Consider the following 17932-nt stretch of genomic DNA (forward strand, 5'->3'; position numbering starts at 1 on the left):
GGTCTGTCCAAGTCTAAAGGCCATGCTCTTTTATGATACCGTGTTGCCCTTAAACATGGTCTCTACTTGGCTTTCTAAACAATTTTAATGCTGCCATGAGGGTTAACGTGGGCTACAGCTGGAGCTGAATGTCAGGAATCCAGCCTTCATCAACATTTTCCTCAATGATTTAGCTGCAGACAAAGAAGATATAATTAATTCTGGCAATATAAAAACTGAGGAAGAATAGTGAATTTTAAGAAATACGGGCTAAAACCTAATAGGATGTTTTAAAGAAATGAACGAAACAGATGATGAAGATGCTTGTGTTCTGAGGCAATATAAGCATTTGTGTCCAAAAAAACTAATGGCATTAAAATTTGTGAAACTCAGCTTAATGCCAATTCATAAAAACAAAATAATGCAACAAAAAATTTAGTATTTTGAACATAAACTTATATTGGCTAACAAAGTGACATAGTTACAAAATAGGTTAAAACAATCTTACTTAAACTGTCCTGATAAAAACAGTGTCTGAACCAAAAAAGGAAATAATTTCCCCAAACCATAATCAAGCTAATTGCAAAAACCTGTTTTTATTTTTGGGCACCACATTTTTTCAGAAGTTGACAACAAAAGTGAATCCTGAATTCAGTTTCATGGATTATGAAGACTGTTACTGCATTCTCCAAGGGACATGTTGATGAGTCCACTGTCAGTGAACATAGGTAAGAGCCTCCTTAGATGAAGGCCCACATAGAGGAAAAAGCATCTTAGATGATGACAGAAAAATGTCTTCCTGTTACTGATACCTTAAATATATTTTTCACTTTTTTTTTTTTTTTTTTTTTTTGTGGTACGCGGGCCTCTCACTGTTGTGGCCTCTCCCGTCGCGGAGCACAGGCTCCGGACGCGCAGGCTCAGTGGCCATGGCTCCCGGGCCCAGCCACTCCACGGCATGTGGGATCCTCTCGGACCGGGGCACAAACCCGTGTCCCCTGCATCGGCAGGCGGACTCTCAACCACTGCGCCACCAGGAAAGCCCTCTTTTTCACTTTTGATTTTAGATCAAAGTCAAATAAATTTAAACCATGGGCTCAGGCATATTTATGTTCTTTAGTTCTCATTCTTTACATTCTACTTGTATTTTAATTTCCCATAGCTCTGATTCTTTTTCTTATTTACATTTGACCATTGTTTTATGTTATATACTAGAATTCATTTTATTTTATTTTTTAGAATTTACTTTAAATCTTTGTAGGATAAGGTGAAGTGTAATGAATGAATGAATGAATGAGTGGATTAGTTTAATATTTACAAGGCCTTCAAAAAATTGTTGAGAGAACTGAGTACTTTTAGCTTGAAAACACAAAAGATGTTTTCAAAGTTCAATAGCATCTTACGGAAAAGAGAATATAGATTTCTGTTGCTATAAAGGACAGAAAATAAGACCAGTGTGTAGAAATTACTAGAAGGTGAAGTTCAACTCACTGTGATGAAAATTTCTTAATAGTTAAAGAGGTCTTAAAAAGGAACAGGATGCCCCACAAAGCATCAGGTTTTCTATCACTGTCACTATATTTGAACAGACGTTGGACAACCACCAGCAGGAATGATCCTTTAGTGAGTGGGAGGCTGGACAGTTGGAATCTAAAGCCTCCTGCATCTTTGAGATTGTAATAAAATACGTGTAATAAAATACATATTACGGCAAGAAAAACAATACATAGATTCTTATAGCATCATGTTATCATTGATGACAGCAGTATTGGTAATCATAATAACAACACTAATGGCCATAATAACACAGTATAAGACTTTACAATTGCTTATATCTGGGGCATCATCAAAAGACATCATATATAAGCATTATTTCTCATCCCAATTTTACAGATAAGAAAATTAGGACGTTTCAAAGTGAAATAACAAACAAAGGTAATGAAATTGCCTAAGCTGACAATAAGTCAGCAAAAATTAAGGAGGTTATTGGCTAAACTACTAACTGTGGTTAACTAGCTAATGTTGACTCTAGTATATAAGAGGCTTAGAAAGGTTGAGATTTAAGTTTTGCCTAATGAAGAGCTGGCTGAGATGCCACGGATATTGAATTTGATCTTTTGATGTTTAACAACATGTCATGCTGCAGAGCTTTGAGGAGTCCAGGGAACACTCAATTCCTGAATTACCTATTTTATAAGAGGATAGAGAAACTTCAGGGACTCTCTCTCTCCCCACTCTCCCCATCTCTGCCTTATTCTTTCAGACCAGAGACTATAAGTGACAAGGCACACTGCCACAAGAACCTCTGAGCTCACAGTTTTATAGCTTTGCAATCAGAGAAAAAAGGGATCTTTCCTGTAAGCTCTAATTTGAAAACTCCTGGGAAAGAATGCTGATTAGCATGAATCACCCATATACCAATCACCAGAGCCAGAAAATGGTGAAATGCCCCACAAGGAGTTGTGCCCATCCTGTGGTTTAGTGGTGTGGATTACTAAAAGCAGGAAAAGACAAAGCAATGTATGTCCACAATACATATTTTCTTAATTGAAATAACTGAAATGTACAATAACCAGGCACTTCTAAATACATATTTGAAATGGCTTTTTTTAGATGTGCATATATTAAAAAATTAAGTCTTCTAAACTTAGACATTACTTGATCAAAAATATTATAATTTTACCTCATTTTTGGTTCTATTCTCCCTTATTTCTTTTTTTCCTTCCAGATTTTTATCATCTCACAGACATGAGTTAATTTGGCCATAATATGACTCTACTTCTGGTTCTGATTGTGAGAAGCTACTTAGGAAGGAAGGGTATTCATGGAACACATCTGAATACTGACCGCAGACCAGCAGCCTTCCAGAAGACACTCTTAGTGATGACAACTTCTTTCCAGGTGTCTTCACTCTTGGTAACTGTATATTTTAATTTTACAGAAAAAAAGAAAAAGAAGAAAAGAAAGCCTTATTGTTAAGTTTCCATTCAGTGACTTATTGTAGATACAGATTCAGGTGTTGAACAACTCTTTACTGATGCCTACTCTGTGCCACTGTATTAGACTTTACAGAAAGAATGATGATCAAGAGAGAGGTGTTTCATGGGATCTTCTTCCTAGATAGTGAGGAAGACAATAAACAAATAAGCAAATAAATAAGCTAAATAATCACATGTTGTGAAAAATGGTATGAGATGAATAAACAGAACACTGTGATAGAGGTAAGCAGGGAGTTCTAGGTCAAGGATGACTTTTCCAAGAAGATGAAGTTAAAACTAAAGTATAGAGGATGAAAAGGAGTCAGCCACTTGGAGACTCAGGGGAAGGTGCTGTAGGTCAGCGTTTCTCAACCTTGGCACTATTGACATTTTGGACCATACAATTCTTTATTGTGGGGGACTGTCTTGTCCATTGTGGGATGTTTAGCAGCATCATTGGCCTCAACCAACTGGATACCAGTAGTGGCACCCCTTCCCCACCCTAACTGTGACCACCAGAAATGTACCGGCCTTTGCCAAATGTCCCCTGGGAGAAAAAAATCATCCCCAGTTGAGAGCCACTGTTCTAAGCAAAGGGAATAAAGAATGTAAAATCCTTGAATAGCATGAGATGCTGTTAGGGAAGTAAGGATAGATCATTAGTCCATTCAGAGGTCTGCAGGCCTTGGCAAGAATTTGGATTTTATTTTATGTAAATAGTAAGCCATTGAACAATTTTAAGTTGGGGAGTAACACGTTGACATTTACAATAGGTTACTTTGGCTCCTGTGTGGGAAATAGATTTAAAACCATGAGGATAAATGAGATCTCAGGACCAGGCACTGTGGAACATTATTTATCTTCATTTAGAAGATAAAAGTAGACTGGAAAGTGTAAGAGAAAAACAGTATGAAAAGGAGCAACCAAAGAGGTTGGAGGAAAGCCATGAAAGAGGATGGTGTTACAAAAACTGGGAGGTGAGTCAAGGAGGAAGTGGTCGACTGTAACTAGATTTTTCTGGTTGGCCTCATCATCAAGTCACAGACTGAAGATTTCTCTGGAATTGCACTGGCTTAGCTCATCTTCTTGCCTAACTACAATTTCCTCTACAAATCTTCTGTATATAATTCCAAACTAAACAACCTGTTCAAGAACTTATAAAGGCTTCCTATTATAGCCCTGCATTGGCCTTGTTCATTCCTGTTTCTAAAACTTTGCTCTTGAAGTAGACATGTTTCCTCCTCAGTGCCTTCAAATATGCTTACCTATGAACCTTCCAAGCTGAAGCTCATATCTGATCTCCCACAGAAGCTTTCCCCAACAGTTTTCGTCCACATAGATGTCTCTATTTTCTAAAAAATCAACAAAACTTCCAGTTTTTCACTCTATCCGCTGAACACATTAGTTAAGGCTCATTGCCTGGAAATACAACAATGAAAAAATATGGTACCTGCTCTCTAGAAGCTTACTAAGAAAATAACACTTGTCAATATTTCCTTGATGCATTTAGGAAAAAAGGAGTCTGCCTCATATCCAATCCTGAGGGAGCCATTCAGCTATTTCTCTATACTGTATTTCACTTTACCTCACCCAGCTGATTCATGCTTTGCCACGCCTTTAGATGTTGATTACCTCCTGGAACTACTGGATCACAGCTCCTCAGGAAAGAATATTGCTACTCTTACCACTTATCAGTGACAGGGTGAATATATCCTCAAGATGGTACATCTCCCAAAGTCTGAGTTATAATCACTCCAGAATAATAGTTAAGAGGCGTTTAAGTATGGTGGTGCTGATAATGTAATCTTTGGGTAGGCCTCATTCAAACAGTGTAAGATGATCTTTGGCATTCCAACTCTACTCCCTTTCATGATCTCAAGCCAGTGCGAGGTGCAGACATTTTTATTAATTTGGTTCCACCCAATAAATAACTATTGAATCAAACATACACACATATCCCTCAAGGACAAACAGTAATTCTCAGAGGCAATACATTTAAAACCTATGTTGTGACATTTCTAACTACAAAGTTTTCTAGGAGCAACTCCTGCCCTAAAATGCAGTGCACTGTCAATTTTCCTTTTTTCTATGTTTGCTTCAGGCTGCCCTCTTGATGCTTAACTTGTGACCTATTATAAGTCTATCATTTAAAACTCAGTACTTAAATATGCCAAGAACTGGTAGAAAGTTTGAAATTACACGATTAAAAAAGTGTACAGTCAGGGTTTAGTCAAAATTTTTTTTAATTAATTCATTAATTTTTGGCTGCGTTGGGTCTTCATTGCTGTGCACGGGCTTTCTCTAGTTGTGGGGAGCGGGGGCTACTCTTTGTTGCGGTGCACAGGCTTCCCACTGTGGCGGCTTCTCTTGCTGCAGAGCACGGGCTCTAGGTGCGCAGGCTTCAGTAGCTGCAGCACGTGGGCTCAGTAGTTGTGGCTCGTGGGCTCTAGAGCACAGGCTCAGCAGTTGTGGCTCACGGGCTTAGTTGCTCTGCGGCATGTGGGATCTTCCCGGACCAGGGATCGAACCCGTGTCCCCTGCATTGGCAGGTGGGTTTTTAACCACTGTGCCCCCAGGGAAGCCTTTAGTCAAATTCTTGAGCAAGGTGAACTGAAGGGCATTCTTCTATAATATCGAAATGAGGAAGGGAGATAGTATGAATCTTCATTATCCACAGTCCAAATTATTTTTCAAGAGTGCTCTGTCAGTTACATTTGCAAAGAAATATAGTACAACATAATTGTTATAATATAAATAAGTCCAGAAATGGTGAAAGAAGGGCAAGTCTGTCTCAGGAAGTTATGAAAGGTTCCAGGGAAGAAATAAGTACTCAACTGAGACCTACAGGATCTTGAGAGAACCTAGTAGAATCAAAGAAGTGCAAGGAGTTCAGTACAGCTAGTGTGGAGTAAATGGGCAAGAATGGCAGATGAGATTAACAGTCTGGGGCCAGATCATGAAGAGGATGGGGGCCCCTGAAAAAATCTTGGTGAGGAATATCACGATTATATTTTCATGTTAGAAAAACTATTAATAGGCTGGAGGTTGGACTGGAGTGGGAAATAACTAGATGCTATTGCAATAGTCAAGGGAGATGAGTTAGGAGAGATGATTACTTGATGGATTAAGATAGTGAGAATGGAGATTAAAAAGAGAGGTGGATTTGAGAGATCCTTAAGGAGATGAGTCAACAGAATTTGATATTAGGATAGAGGAAATGTAACAGAGGGGCACCCATGGATTCTTGACTTGGGCAACTGGGTGCTATTATCTGAAATAGGGAATGAAAGCAGGCTAGGTTCCAGATGGTTGGGAAGAGATATAGCAGTAAGAATAGGGAATGGTAAAGATGCCCACGTCAATTTGGGACATAGTTAAGTACCTATATGAAATCCAAATGAAGATGCTGTTGCTTAAAAGTGTCTAACCTGAAGATATACATTTGGGAGTCCATGGTGCCCAGGATACTTAGTAGGTAAGTCCATCAGGGGGAAGAGATTGCTCAAGGAGATGAGGACTAACAACAAAAGAAAATGGATAGTTTGGAAACACAGAGGGCACACATAAGAAGAAAAATATTTAAAGTGCATCAAAGAGGTAGTTGCAGAAGCAGGAGAAAGTGGCACTAAGGAAACCAAGGGTAGAATTAATGGTGCTATTTTTTAAATGTAGAGTATTTTTTCCCTCATGCTCCAAACGTTTTAAATTTCCTGAAGGCAAGAACCATGTCTGAAATTTCATTTTATTTTCTTGAGTGCTCAATTCAGTGAAGGGAACATTAAATGTTCAGTAAATTCTCATTGATTCAGTCCCAGGTACTCTTCGCTTATACCGACCTAAAACGTTTCTTCGTTCTGTTTCTTCAAATAAACGTTTAGAGTTACCTACGAGTTTAGTTAAATCAGTTTTTATAATCTCTATGTTGTACCTGCAACAGCTTTGACATGAATTCCAAAACCTTACTACTTATTGAGAGGGATCTGTAGACAGTGGGTTTTTCATTTACTACTGTTCCTAAGAAACAAGTTATTCCAAAACAAAGTTTAGCCCATTCCCCAAGCGTTAGCTTGCAACTTAAAACCTGTTGAAAGCACAGTAAGGAGGCAGACACATTTTTCTCACCACAATTAACCATTAACCGGGTCAACGTGTTTATTAAGTCTTTCAATTTATTAACAGTCACGAAACAACCAGCTGGGGGATATACACTCATACCAATGGAAGTCATTTAACTGCAAACAGATGCTAAAGAGAACTGAGTATTCGCAAGGGTTTCGAGGCCAGGCAGTACAGGTTTTCTCTGAGGTAACAACTCCTAACTTAAAGCCCAGTCCTTGGTGGATTCGCGTCCCTGAGCTTAGAAAATACTGAATAAACAAACGACCAAGAGTATCGGAATAATCACCTCCACCTGAGGAGCTATCCCTTCCTCCCCTCTACACCACACAGACCAACCTGCAGCCACCTTTCTCCAACAGCTAAGCCACAGCGCTCCGCTCCCGCCTTAGGAAAAATGGTCAAGCTCCTGCTCTCGCGGGATCTTGCGCCTCCGAGTAAGTCAACTGGATCGCGCGCCCCAACGAACCCCCGCGGGAACACAGTTCGGCAGGTCCCGAAAGCCGGGAAATCGCGTGCGGGGGCGGGGCCAGCTCGTTGAGCATGAAGGCGGGGCCCGCTCCGAAGAGGCGGGGCGGGGGCGAGGCGGGGATTGGGGCGGGGCTCCCAGGACCTGTTGATCGCAGGTGTCACTGCCCTGACTGGCAGTGTTGAGGCGTGTGCGCATGCTCCGTGCGCACGATCGCGCTTTGGGCGGCGGAGAGCAGTCTCCTCTGCTCTAGTTCTCGGTGAGCCCCGGTTACGGTGGCTGCTGTTGGTGTGTCAGCCTGTTGTCAGCTTGAGGCGGAGCTGGGCCAGCGGGAGGTAGAAGGCCCGTATTTCTCTACCTGAGCCGCACGCTCCCCTCACTAAAAGGGCAGAGCTCAAGGTAAGTCCCCAAAACTAGTCCCTGGATGGAGGTCCAACGACCTGCTATCCCCATGGGCCTGACTCGGAGACCCTCATTCCAGTCCCAGGCCTCGTCTCTCCCCTCGCAGTCCCGCGACCTCCTCCCCCACCCCACCCTCCTCGGGGCAGACTTAGGGGTCTTTGCCCGGGTTCTAGCGCCCGAGGTCACGCAGCTTCCCCGCCTCCTTCCCGCCGCGTCCGGGATCTGGCGGAGATGCCTTTGGCCAGGCTGGAGGCGCGCGCGAAGGGAGGAGGTGCTGTACTTACTGGGTCGTGGTTGTTAGTTGCTGCTGTGTTTGAGGGCTGGCCAGGGGCAGAACCTGGGATCCTGCTGGGTCGTTTACTGCATTGGGATTATGAATATTACGCTTACCTGGCGCCTGCCCCTCACTTTTCAAGCCACTGCCTCTCCGGAGCAGCAGTTTTTGAAAGGGGTCCAGATAGTTATGTTGCCCTCTTTGGAGAAGAGATGATTCGTGAGAATCTTGGGGCTGGTGGTTTCTGGGTGGTAGTAGTAATTTAGAAAGTTAATGTTTAGTTTCTAAATGGCGACTTGTGGGACGTTTACCAAACTACTTTTAAACATCGTTGGAGAACAGGAAGTACTTGCACAGGTGTAATACCCTCCGTTTCTAAAGCCTGCAATCTGAGCGTGCTCTGAGGTTTTGTTATCCTGCTACAAGGTTTTCTTTATCAATGCGAAGCCTGATTAATGCTTGCAAAATGTACTGCAAGGCTTTATTTGTTAGATAGCAGAGTTGCCAAATGTTTTCTCATCTGGAAAAAAATATGTATTTTTTTGCAAGGAGTTTTCAAGGCTATTTCTGAGGGATGTTTAAATTTAGCAGGGTCTTTGTGATTAGGGTCTGATTCACTTTTCTGTTCTTTAAAGGAAAGCGTTGCTAATTCTCAATATTTAAAAGGAGGAGAAATTGCTAACAAAATTCTGATTGAAATGAACTTTTGGCTAAGTTAATACTTCTTGTTAGTTTAATTTTCTATGTCTTTTCAGTTCCATGATGACGGTCTAGGCATAAATCCTTAATCTTGTAAAGAGAAACTAAAACAAACGAAACTTATTTTGCAAAATCAGAATATATGATTTATCTACCATTGTCATAATTCCAAATAGACAAACTCACTGTAGGTAGGAGTTAATTATGTTCTGAAAAAAACAAGGTTTTTGTTTTTATTTTACATTTTAGACGTTTTTAAAATGAGGTCTTTGGACAATTTAGGTTCATGATTACTGGTGATAAATCATGATGGTGATTTATTCAACTCAACTCACTGGTAGTTAGTGTATTTTTTACTACAGTGTGAAAAATAAGCAACCAAGAACAGATCTTTCCTTTTCCCTATTAACTAAAAAAACCCTTTTATAAATGTATGTAGATTGCATATAGTTCATGGAACTTGACACCAATAGTCATTCATTAATATTATTTTCTTTAGAAGATACAAAAAAGTAGTTTTTACAAGGAAAGCAATTTTAATGGTGGAAGGGCACCATTTTTCACCTAGTTTTCTTTTTCTTAAAAAAAAGAAATCACAAAACTTATGGTTTTAGTATGTACTGTGGGTCAAGATCTTTTCTATTATTTAGTGTCATATGTTTATTTTAAACTGTGTAGTATCAAATACAATTTTGGGATCATGGTTTAGGAGTTTGTTTTAGCAAGACAAAGAGTTTAAAGATGAAAATTCTGTTTTAAGGTAGTGTACACATTCAAAAGTCAAAATCACAGTTATTTTCCCTGCTGGTACTGTTTGGAACTCACCTATCATGCTAGAAAGGACATTTTTTACCCCACAATTTTCCAAAAATATGTTTGAAATCTATAAAGTGGTAGATTGAGCTATCCTACAAGGATGTTTAGTTACTAAAATACTTAGCAGATCTTGGTATTTGACAGCTTTAACTATAAGGTTTTTCTTAATTATAAGCCCTAAGGCACGCTACAGTAAGGTAACTTAGATATTTCATATGGAAGTATTTTGAACACAGGGTGTGCTAGATGTGTTTGGGCTCAAAAGATTGTCAGTATAGCCTACTGTTGCTCATGAGCTCTTGGATTAAAGGAGGAAGTGTGCTAATTTATGTCATATTTGGAGAGATAGCTACAAATTAGTGATGATACATATGTAGCATTAGTGTATTATTAATTTTGTACAGATGTAACGATTTTAGAAAATTTTGCATTACAGTATATGCACACAATAGTAACAAGGAATGTTCTACCACAGATAAAATTTTCAGAGGTTATTTAAACTTTAAATAACTATTTAATATCCTAATCTTGGCTAGTTATTTTCTTTAAATAATAGGAATACTACATATATAGAATATTTAGGCAAAAGTATTTGTTCTTTGCTTTTGCAAGTTAATCCATATCCTCTATCAGCAGTTCTTTTATAAACTAAGGGTACATGATTAGAACTGTGGTCTGTGGTTAGGACTGAATTTTAATGTAATTGGTTTTCTTTGGAATCATATACATTCTTTTTTTTTTCTTCCTTTTTAATTTTAGTCCCATGAATTTTATTTTGTGCTTTACAAACATTATTCTGAGGAGTCCATAGGCTTCATTAGGCCATCAAAGGTGTCCATGACATACCCCAGAGTGCCACTAAACATTGCATATGGTTGAAGAAATTTTGTTTTAGATGAGTCACTTCAGAAAAGTTGCTTCATATATTTGTAATTCATCAGAAAATAAAATGTTATACAACATAAATCATATTTCAGTATCTTAGCTGTTTTAATGAATAAAGTCAGTTATCTGAGCTGTTGTGGTATTTTTGAATTAACTTGGAAATAATTACATTAGTCTTTTAGTCTTCTATTTTTTACAAATATTGACATGCAAAAAGCAGTTTGAAGAAATACTTTTCCTTTGGAATTTGGAAGTTTTTTTTTTTTACTTTTTGTGATTTTTCCAAGCTAGCAAATTTATTCAGTAAATATTTATTGACCTATTGTTGTATGCTAGGCACTAGAGATTGGAAAATTAATAAGACAATGTTGAAGTAGTCAGAAATAAGAGTTCTACCTTTCCTAAGCCTTGTCTTTGGCTATTCCCAGTCCTCCCCCAACTGCATTGAGTTTACAAAGATAAAACAGTCTTTTTCTTACACCCTTGCTTTTGCAACGTGCTGCTTCACTTCTCTTCCAGCTTCCCAGTCATCTATGCCACTCCTGTGAATTATCTTCATTTTTGGTTACCACTGTATTTTTTACATCTCATTGTTAAAGATTTATAGAGGGAAGAGGGAAAAACTAAGGGAATGAAGATGATATGTGTATTGCATTTTAAGTGTAAGGAGAATACTGGATGGACAGCACAAGGGTTGGTAATGCAGGTGCGGGGAGCATTCTTACGACCCAGAGACATGATGTGAGCAATGTCAAGGGGCATTTTGGGTGCTCTAGTTATTGTTTATGGCTGGATGGATTGTCGTGTTATTTATGAATTAAAATCGTCATTAAGGAAGTTTTGAATTATTTTTCTGAAAAGTTGTACGTAGGTTGAATTTTTCTAAATTAAATCTTCTCTATTGCTTACGTTGTTATTTCAGAGTTGCTTTCCCTTTATTTCTGATGCATTGCCTTCTAATATTGTAACTTATTTCTCTTTCTCTAGCCCAAACAGCTTGTAAATGAATGTTTAAAATAATACTATGGTGAATCCACTTGTAAAATGAAGCATTCCCAAACATTTTTTTGTAAATTAGAATTTTTCATATTTTAAGTTTTCTTAAAGTAGGATAGTTCTATAAATGAATGTGCTTTTTTCTACTAAGAATGACTTATTAATAGATTTTAAAATTTAGAAATTAATACTTTATTGTACAGTTTATCTGATGCCACTAATCTGGATTAAGGCTTTAGTCAAGATTGATATGTCAGTTTAAGGAAATGGAGAAATAATAAAATGGGGTATAAAATATCATAATACAGCTTTTACTTTTTCTTCAAATGTGTATTTATATTGTTAAAAAATCATTTTATATCAAAGATTGTGTTTTTGATGTCATTATAATTAGCTTGCCTTTACCGAGTACCTGCTATGTTTTGGGCATTTATTAGGTATTTTATACATGGTTGATGATTCTTATAATAATTCTATGAACCTTTTTATATAGGTTATGATTACAGATGATGGAACTCATCTGCTTTTAATGATTGAGTAGTTGAGTAATGTGCTTTGTTGGCGGAAGCTTTTCAGAGGTAGAATAATTGAGAATCAAGGGGTTAGTATCAAAACATGGATTCCATCCTTGTCAAGAACCCATCAGGGCATTGTTTGTTTACCAGGTACTTTGTGCTTTGGCTTCTTCTAAACTTCTCAGCCTGCATAATAAACTTCTGCCCCTCTAATGATGGCCCTCCCTGTTTTTAGGTGAGCAGGCTGTTTGAACCCTGGAAGATTTTTCCTCCTATAAGGTACTGCTGTATAGGCCTGAGATAATCTTACCTCCTTGTCAGTATAGTACTGACACTAACCTAGCTGCGAGGTGATAGGAAACTGTCCTGTACCCTTAGTGCGTAGGTCATCTTTGTTGATTTCAGAGGGTTTATTGATTGAGGTTTCACTTTATTTCCTGAGCTTCATTCAATAAGTATTTAATAACTACCTACCATGTACTATGCATTGTTCTAGATGCTTGGAATTCACTTTATATTCTAAGAGGATTGGGAGGAGAAACAATAATAAACAATAATAAAAACAATGAATCAATCGTATACTATATTAGTTGGCAAAGAATGCCAAGGAGAAAAGAAAATATAGAGCAGGGAAAGGGGAATTGGGAATGTGGAGTGGGTTGCAATTTTAAATAAGTATAGGCCTCATATAGAAGGTGATTTTTGAGCACGGCAATCATGCAGTGAGCCAAGGAGAAGCCCTGTGGGTATCAAGGGGAAGTGTATTCCAGGCAGAGGAATAGTGTAAAGGCTTTAGAGCGGGAGTTTTCATGGTGGCCCATGAAGCTGAAAAGGAGAATGTAAAGGGAAAGTAGTTAGAGATGAAGTTAGAGGTGAGAAGATGGACAGGTGTGACGTAATAAGAAATATATATTTGGTATCTGGCTGTTTCCTGGCACACAACTCCTAAAACTCTTGGAATCTACAAAGTGATAAATGTTTTCTGTGTGCTAATGAGATGACTGGTGGCTGGAGGTAAGCCTCAAAGTGGGAACTTATTGCCTGGAAACCAACCATGTGATTAGAGGATTGGAACTTTCAGCCCCCCCTTTAATCAAGCATGCCTACGTAATGAAGCCTCCATAAAAAGTCCTAACTGAAGGGGTTCAGGGAGCTTTTGAGTTGGGGAACTTGTGGAGGTGCTGGGAGGGTGGCGTTTGTTGAGAGGGCATGGAAGCTCCCCTTCCCACATACTTTGCCCTATGCGGGTCTTCCATCTGGCTGTTCCTGAGTTGTATCCTTTTATAATAAACTTGAAATCTACTCAGGTAAGCTATTTTCCAGAGCTGTGCTAACAAGTGAATTGAATCCATGGAAGAGGTCAGTGGGAACCCCTAACTTATTGGTTATTGATCAGAAATACAGATGACAACTTGGAACTTGTGGTTGGTGTCTGAAGTCGGGGGGGGGTGTCAGTCTAGTGGGACTGAGCCCTTGCCTTGTGGAATCCGACCCTAACTCTGGTAATGTCAAATGGAGTTAAATTGTGATTTCTGCTGAGAATTAGAGAATTGCTTGTTGTGTAAAAACCCACACATCTGGGCTCAGAAGTGGTGTGAGAGTATAGAATAAAGTGTTTTTTACTTTTAGCAGGTTTTTTACTTTGCAGGCCATTATAGAGACTTTTTGGTTTTTAATCTGAATTAATAAGGACCCATTACAAGGTTTTGAGCAGAGGGATGACATTATGATTTAATTTTAGAAGGATTTCTTGGTCTAATCTTGGGGATAGACTGTAATGTGTAAGGGCAGAAGCTAGGAGATAGTTAGGAGTCTGTTCTGGCAGTCCTGGGAAGAGCTGATGATGGCTAAGACCAGAATAGTAGAAGTGGAGGTGGTGAGAATTGGTCACATTCTGACTGAGATATGCAAGAAAGAGGAGTCAAAGATGATACCAAGATATTTCTTCTGAGCAACTGGAATGATGAAGTTACTATCAGCTAAGATGGGGAAGAAGATATAGGTAAAGCCAGAGTTCAGTTTGGGGCTTTGTCAAGGCAAAGGAATGTTAGGTTATGCCTGCTTTGGCATGCTTTTCTTCTGAACATGATGTCTTAAAGCAGATTGCCATAAGCCATTGCCTTTAATGTTCATACTCTGTGTCCTGGATACACATGCACTCTTGTTTTTCTCTAATTAGTTACCAGTGAAAACTTGTGATTAGTAAAAGCCAGAAGAAATAAAGCACAGTTCTTTATTGTACACAAAGAAACTGAGCAAAGAAAATACAAAACATTGAAAATTACTTAAAATTTGCTGTTTTTGGTGGTGGTGGTATAGATTGTCCTTATTACTTTAGTTTTATTTTCTGTGTTTGTTTTATAAATTTTCTAGTATAGTCTTCTCCAGTTCCTCTATTTGTAGAGTGACAGTGGTTTTCTCTGTCAAAGGACATCTATTCTTCGGTTTTCTTTCTTACTGTAATCCTTTAACTTTATAAAAATGAGATACCTCTATAACGAATGAGATTTTTTTATTGCTTTAACTTGCTACATATTTATATATAGGTATATGTATCTGTATACCTATAGATAGCTTGCAATCTAGTTATCTAAAATAAAGCCTTAAATACTTTTACTAATAAGATGAACAGTTGTAATATATCAGTGAAAAGTCTTAAGTGTGTCCTTGAGTAGCTGTATTGCTTATTTGTGAAAAGATATTAAAATGAAATTTCACTTTACAGTTTGATGGCTGGGCCAGGGTACTATTAAGAATAATTTCAATTGCTTTATTAACAGTGATTCTGTACTACTATACTACTACTATTCTATCCTACTATACCTAGACTGTAGGTATTTCTAATTTCCTTTATGCAGTATTTATATGTATTTTAGATATCTATATAAAAAACAAATACTATTTTATAATCAAAACCCAATATACTGAAAAGAACAAATAAAGGAGTCTCATGGCTTTATCAGCTATTGTGTTAGTCTCCTAGGGTTCCTGTCACAAATTACCACCAACGAGATGGCTTAAAACAATAGAAATTTATTCTCTCACAGTTCTGGAGGCTGGAAGTGCAAAATCGAGGTGTTGGCAGGATTGGTTCCTTCTCAGGGCTCTGCATAGAATCCTTCCTTGCCGCTTTCTAGCTTCCAGTGGTGGCTCTCAATTCTTAGTTTTCCTTGACTTGTAGCTGTATCATTCTAACCTCTGCCTGTCATCTTCACACGGTATCCTCTGTGTGTGTGTGTCTCTTCTTCTAATGACTTCTGCAAGTCTATTGGATTAGGCCTCATCCTGATGACCTCTTCGTAATCTAATTACATCTGCAAAAACCGTGTTTCCAAATGAGGTCATGTCCAGAGGTTCTAGAGGTTAGGTCTTCAAAATATCTTTTTTTTTTTCTTGGTGTCTGTGTGTGGGGACACACAGTTTAACCATAAAATGAGTTCAATTTAAGCTATTATTACCATTTACCTAGACTGTTCTAGTAGCCTAATCAAATCACTGTTTGTTAGAATTTGAATAAATTCTATGTAGCCTAGTCCTCTCCGTTTTAAAAATAGGGAAGGAAATTTACCTCAACTAAAGACTTTAGTGTGCTGTAGATTTCCTAATTATTTAAGATACTGGGCTTAAAATTGGGGGAAGAAAATGGAGTTAGTATCTAGGGTAACGAAGGAAAGAAGCCCTGGAATCTTGCTTTTTGGGGTTAACTTATTACTGGTAAAACACTGATTCATAAGAAAGCAGCAGTGATTTTCTTTCTGTCCTTTTTCTTTTTATTTCCCTTTCAAACTCCTGGCACATTTTCAAGTTCAAATTCAAAATTTTAAATCATAAGTTTGAAATACTTGCGTAAGATAAAATTGTCAATCCTTCTCAAACTTTTCCAATTAATTGAAGAGGAGGCAATACTTCCAAACTCATTTACAAGGCCAGCTTTACACTGATTCCAAAGGTAAATAAGGACACTATAAGAGAAGAAAACAATAGACCAATATTGCTGATGAATATAGATACAAAAATTCTCAATAAAATATTAGCAAACCAAATTCAGTAGCACATTAAAAGGATCCATCACCATGATCAAGTGGGATTGATCCCTGGGATGCAAGGGTGGCTCAACATTTGCACAATCAATAAGTGTGATATACCACATTAATAGAAGGAAAGTTAAAAATCATATGAGTATCTCAATAGATGCAGAAACAGCATTTAGCGAAGTTCAACTTACTTTCAATATAAAAGTTCTCAACAAAGTGGGCGTAGAGGGAACATACTTCAACATAATAAAGGCCATATTTTTAAGCCCACAGCTAACATCAGACTCAACTCCAAAGCTTTTCCTCTAAGATCAGGAAGATGAGGGTGCCCACTCTCACCACTCCTATTCCACATAATACTGGAAGTTATAGACAGGGCAGTTAGGTGAGAAAAAGAAATAAAAGACATCTGCATCAGAGAGAAAAAAGTAAAGTTTCTCTGTTTACAGATGACACGATATTGTATATAGGAAATTCTAAAAACCACCAAAAAACTTTTAGAACTTAAAAATAAATTCAGTAAAGTTGCAGGATACAAAATCAACATACAGAAATTTGTTACATTTCTATGCACTAACAATGAATTGTCTGAAAAAGAAAGAACTAAAACAGTCCCATTTATAATAGCATTAAAAACAATAAAATACTTAAGAATAAATTTCACCAAGGAAGTAAAAGATCTGTACACTAAAAACTATAAGATGTTTATGAAAGAAATTGAAGCCAAACAAAGAAATGGAGATACCCCATGTTCATGGATTGGCAGAATTAATATTGTTAAAATGTCTATACTACCAAAAGCCATCTATAAATACAGCACATTTCCTATAAAATTCCCATGGTATTTTTCACAGAAAGAGAAAAACCACTTCTAAAATTTGTAGGGAACCACAAAAGACCCAAAGCTATCCTAAGAGAGAAAAACAAAACTGGAGGCATCACACTTCCTGATTTCAAACTGTACTACAAAGCTATAGTAATCAAAACAGTATGATACTGGGGGAGTGGCCAAGGGTTGCAGAGTAAGAAGACCCTGAGCTCACCTCTTCCCATGAATACACCAAAATTACAAATATTTACAGAGAAACTATTGGTGAGTAAAACCAGAAGGCTAGCAGAAAATACCTTCTACAACTAAAGATATACACGAGACAGGTAAGAGGGCAGAGATGCAGTATAGTAAAGACCCATAACCCCAGGTTAGACACCCACAAATGGGAGGATAGCTACAACTGCAGAGGTTCTCCCCAAGGAGTGAGTGGTCCATACCCCACATCGAGCTCCGCAGCCTGGGGATCCTGCACTGGGAAGATGAGACCCCAGAACATTTGACTTTGAAGGCCAGTGGTGCTTACTTTCTAGAGAGCCAGAGGGCTGTGGGAAATAGAGCCTCCATTCCTAAAGGGTACATACAAAATCTTACATGTTCTAGGGCCCAGGGTAAGCAGTAATTTAAAAAGGACCCTGGGTCAGTCTGAGTTGCTGGTCTTGGAGGTGTTCCTGGAGAGACAGAAGGCAGCTGGGTCTCGTCCTGGCCATAGACAGTGGTGGCACCATTTTTGGGAGCTCATTCTACCACGTGGACATTGGTGCTGGCAAGCATCATTTTGGACTCTTCTCTAGCTTATTAGTGCTGGCACCTGGCCAGGCCCACTGGCCTGTCAGCACAAATACTAGGATGCCTCAGGCCAAGAAACTAGCTGGCCTGAGGCTCAGCCCTACCCACCGGCAGGACTGCTGCTATAAGATCTTATGAGCCCACAGCCACT

At 38.5% G+C, this 17932-nt stretch overlaps 1 protein-coding gene and 1 long non-coding RNA gene across 2 annotated transcripts in view; one reads left to right on the forward strand and one right to left on the reverse strand.

Annotated features, from left to right (window-relative positions):
* LOC114902715 overlaps window positions 1–7558 on the reverse strand; it is a 29851-nt gene extending 22293 nt beyond the window's left edge. The window contains exons 1-2 of the long non-coding RNA XR_003795592.1: window positions 7413–7558; window positions 2827–2899 (exon numbers count right to left, since the gene is read on the reverse strand). This is a non-coding gene — a long non-coding RNA (uncharacterized LOC114902715). The remainder of the gene's footprint in view (window positions 1–2826; window positions 2900–7412) is intronic.
* Window positions 7559–7801: 243 nt separating this feature from the next.
* Window positions 7802–17932, forward strand: part of USP53 (ubiquitin specific peptidase 53) — a 63325-nt gene continuing 53194 nt past the window's right edge. The window contains exon 1 of the mRNA XM_029235199.1: window positions 7802–7941. The gene's annotated coding sequence lies outside the window, so the exon portion shown is untranslated. The remainder of the gene's footprint in view (window positions 7942–17932) is intronic.

Source organism: Monodon monoceros, unplaced genomic scaffold (genome assembly GCF_005190385.1).
Source record: "Monodon monoceros isolate NGI ecotype Baffin Bay Population unplaced genomic scaffold, NGI_Narwhal_1 Super_Scaffold_20, whole genome shotgun sequence".
Taxonomy (NCBI): domain Eukaryota; kingdom Metazoa; phylum Chordata; class Mammalia; order Artiodactyla; family Monodontidae; genus Monodon; species Monodon monoceros.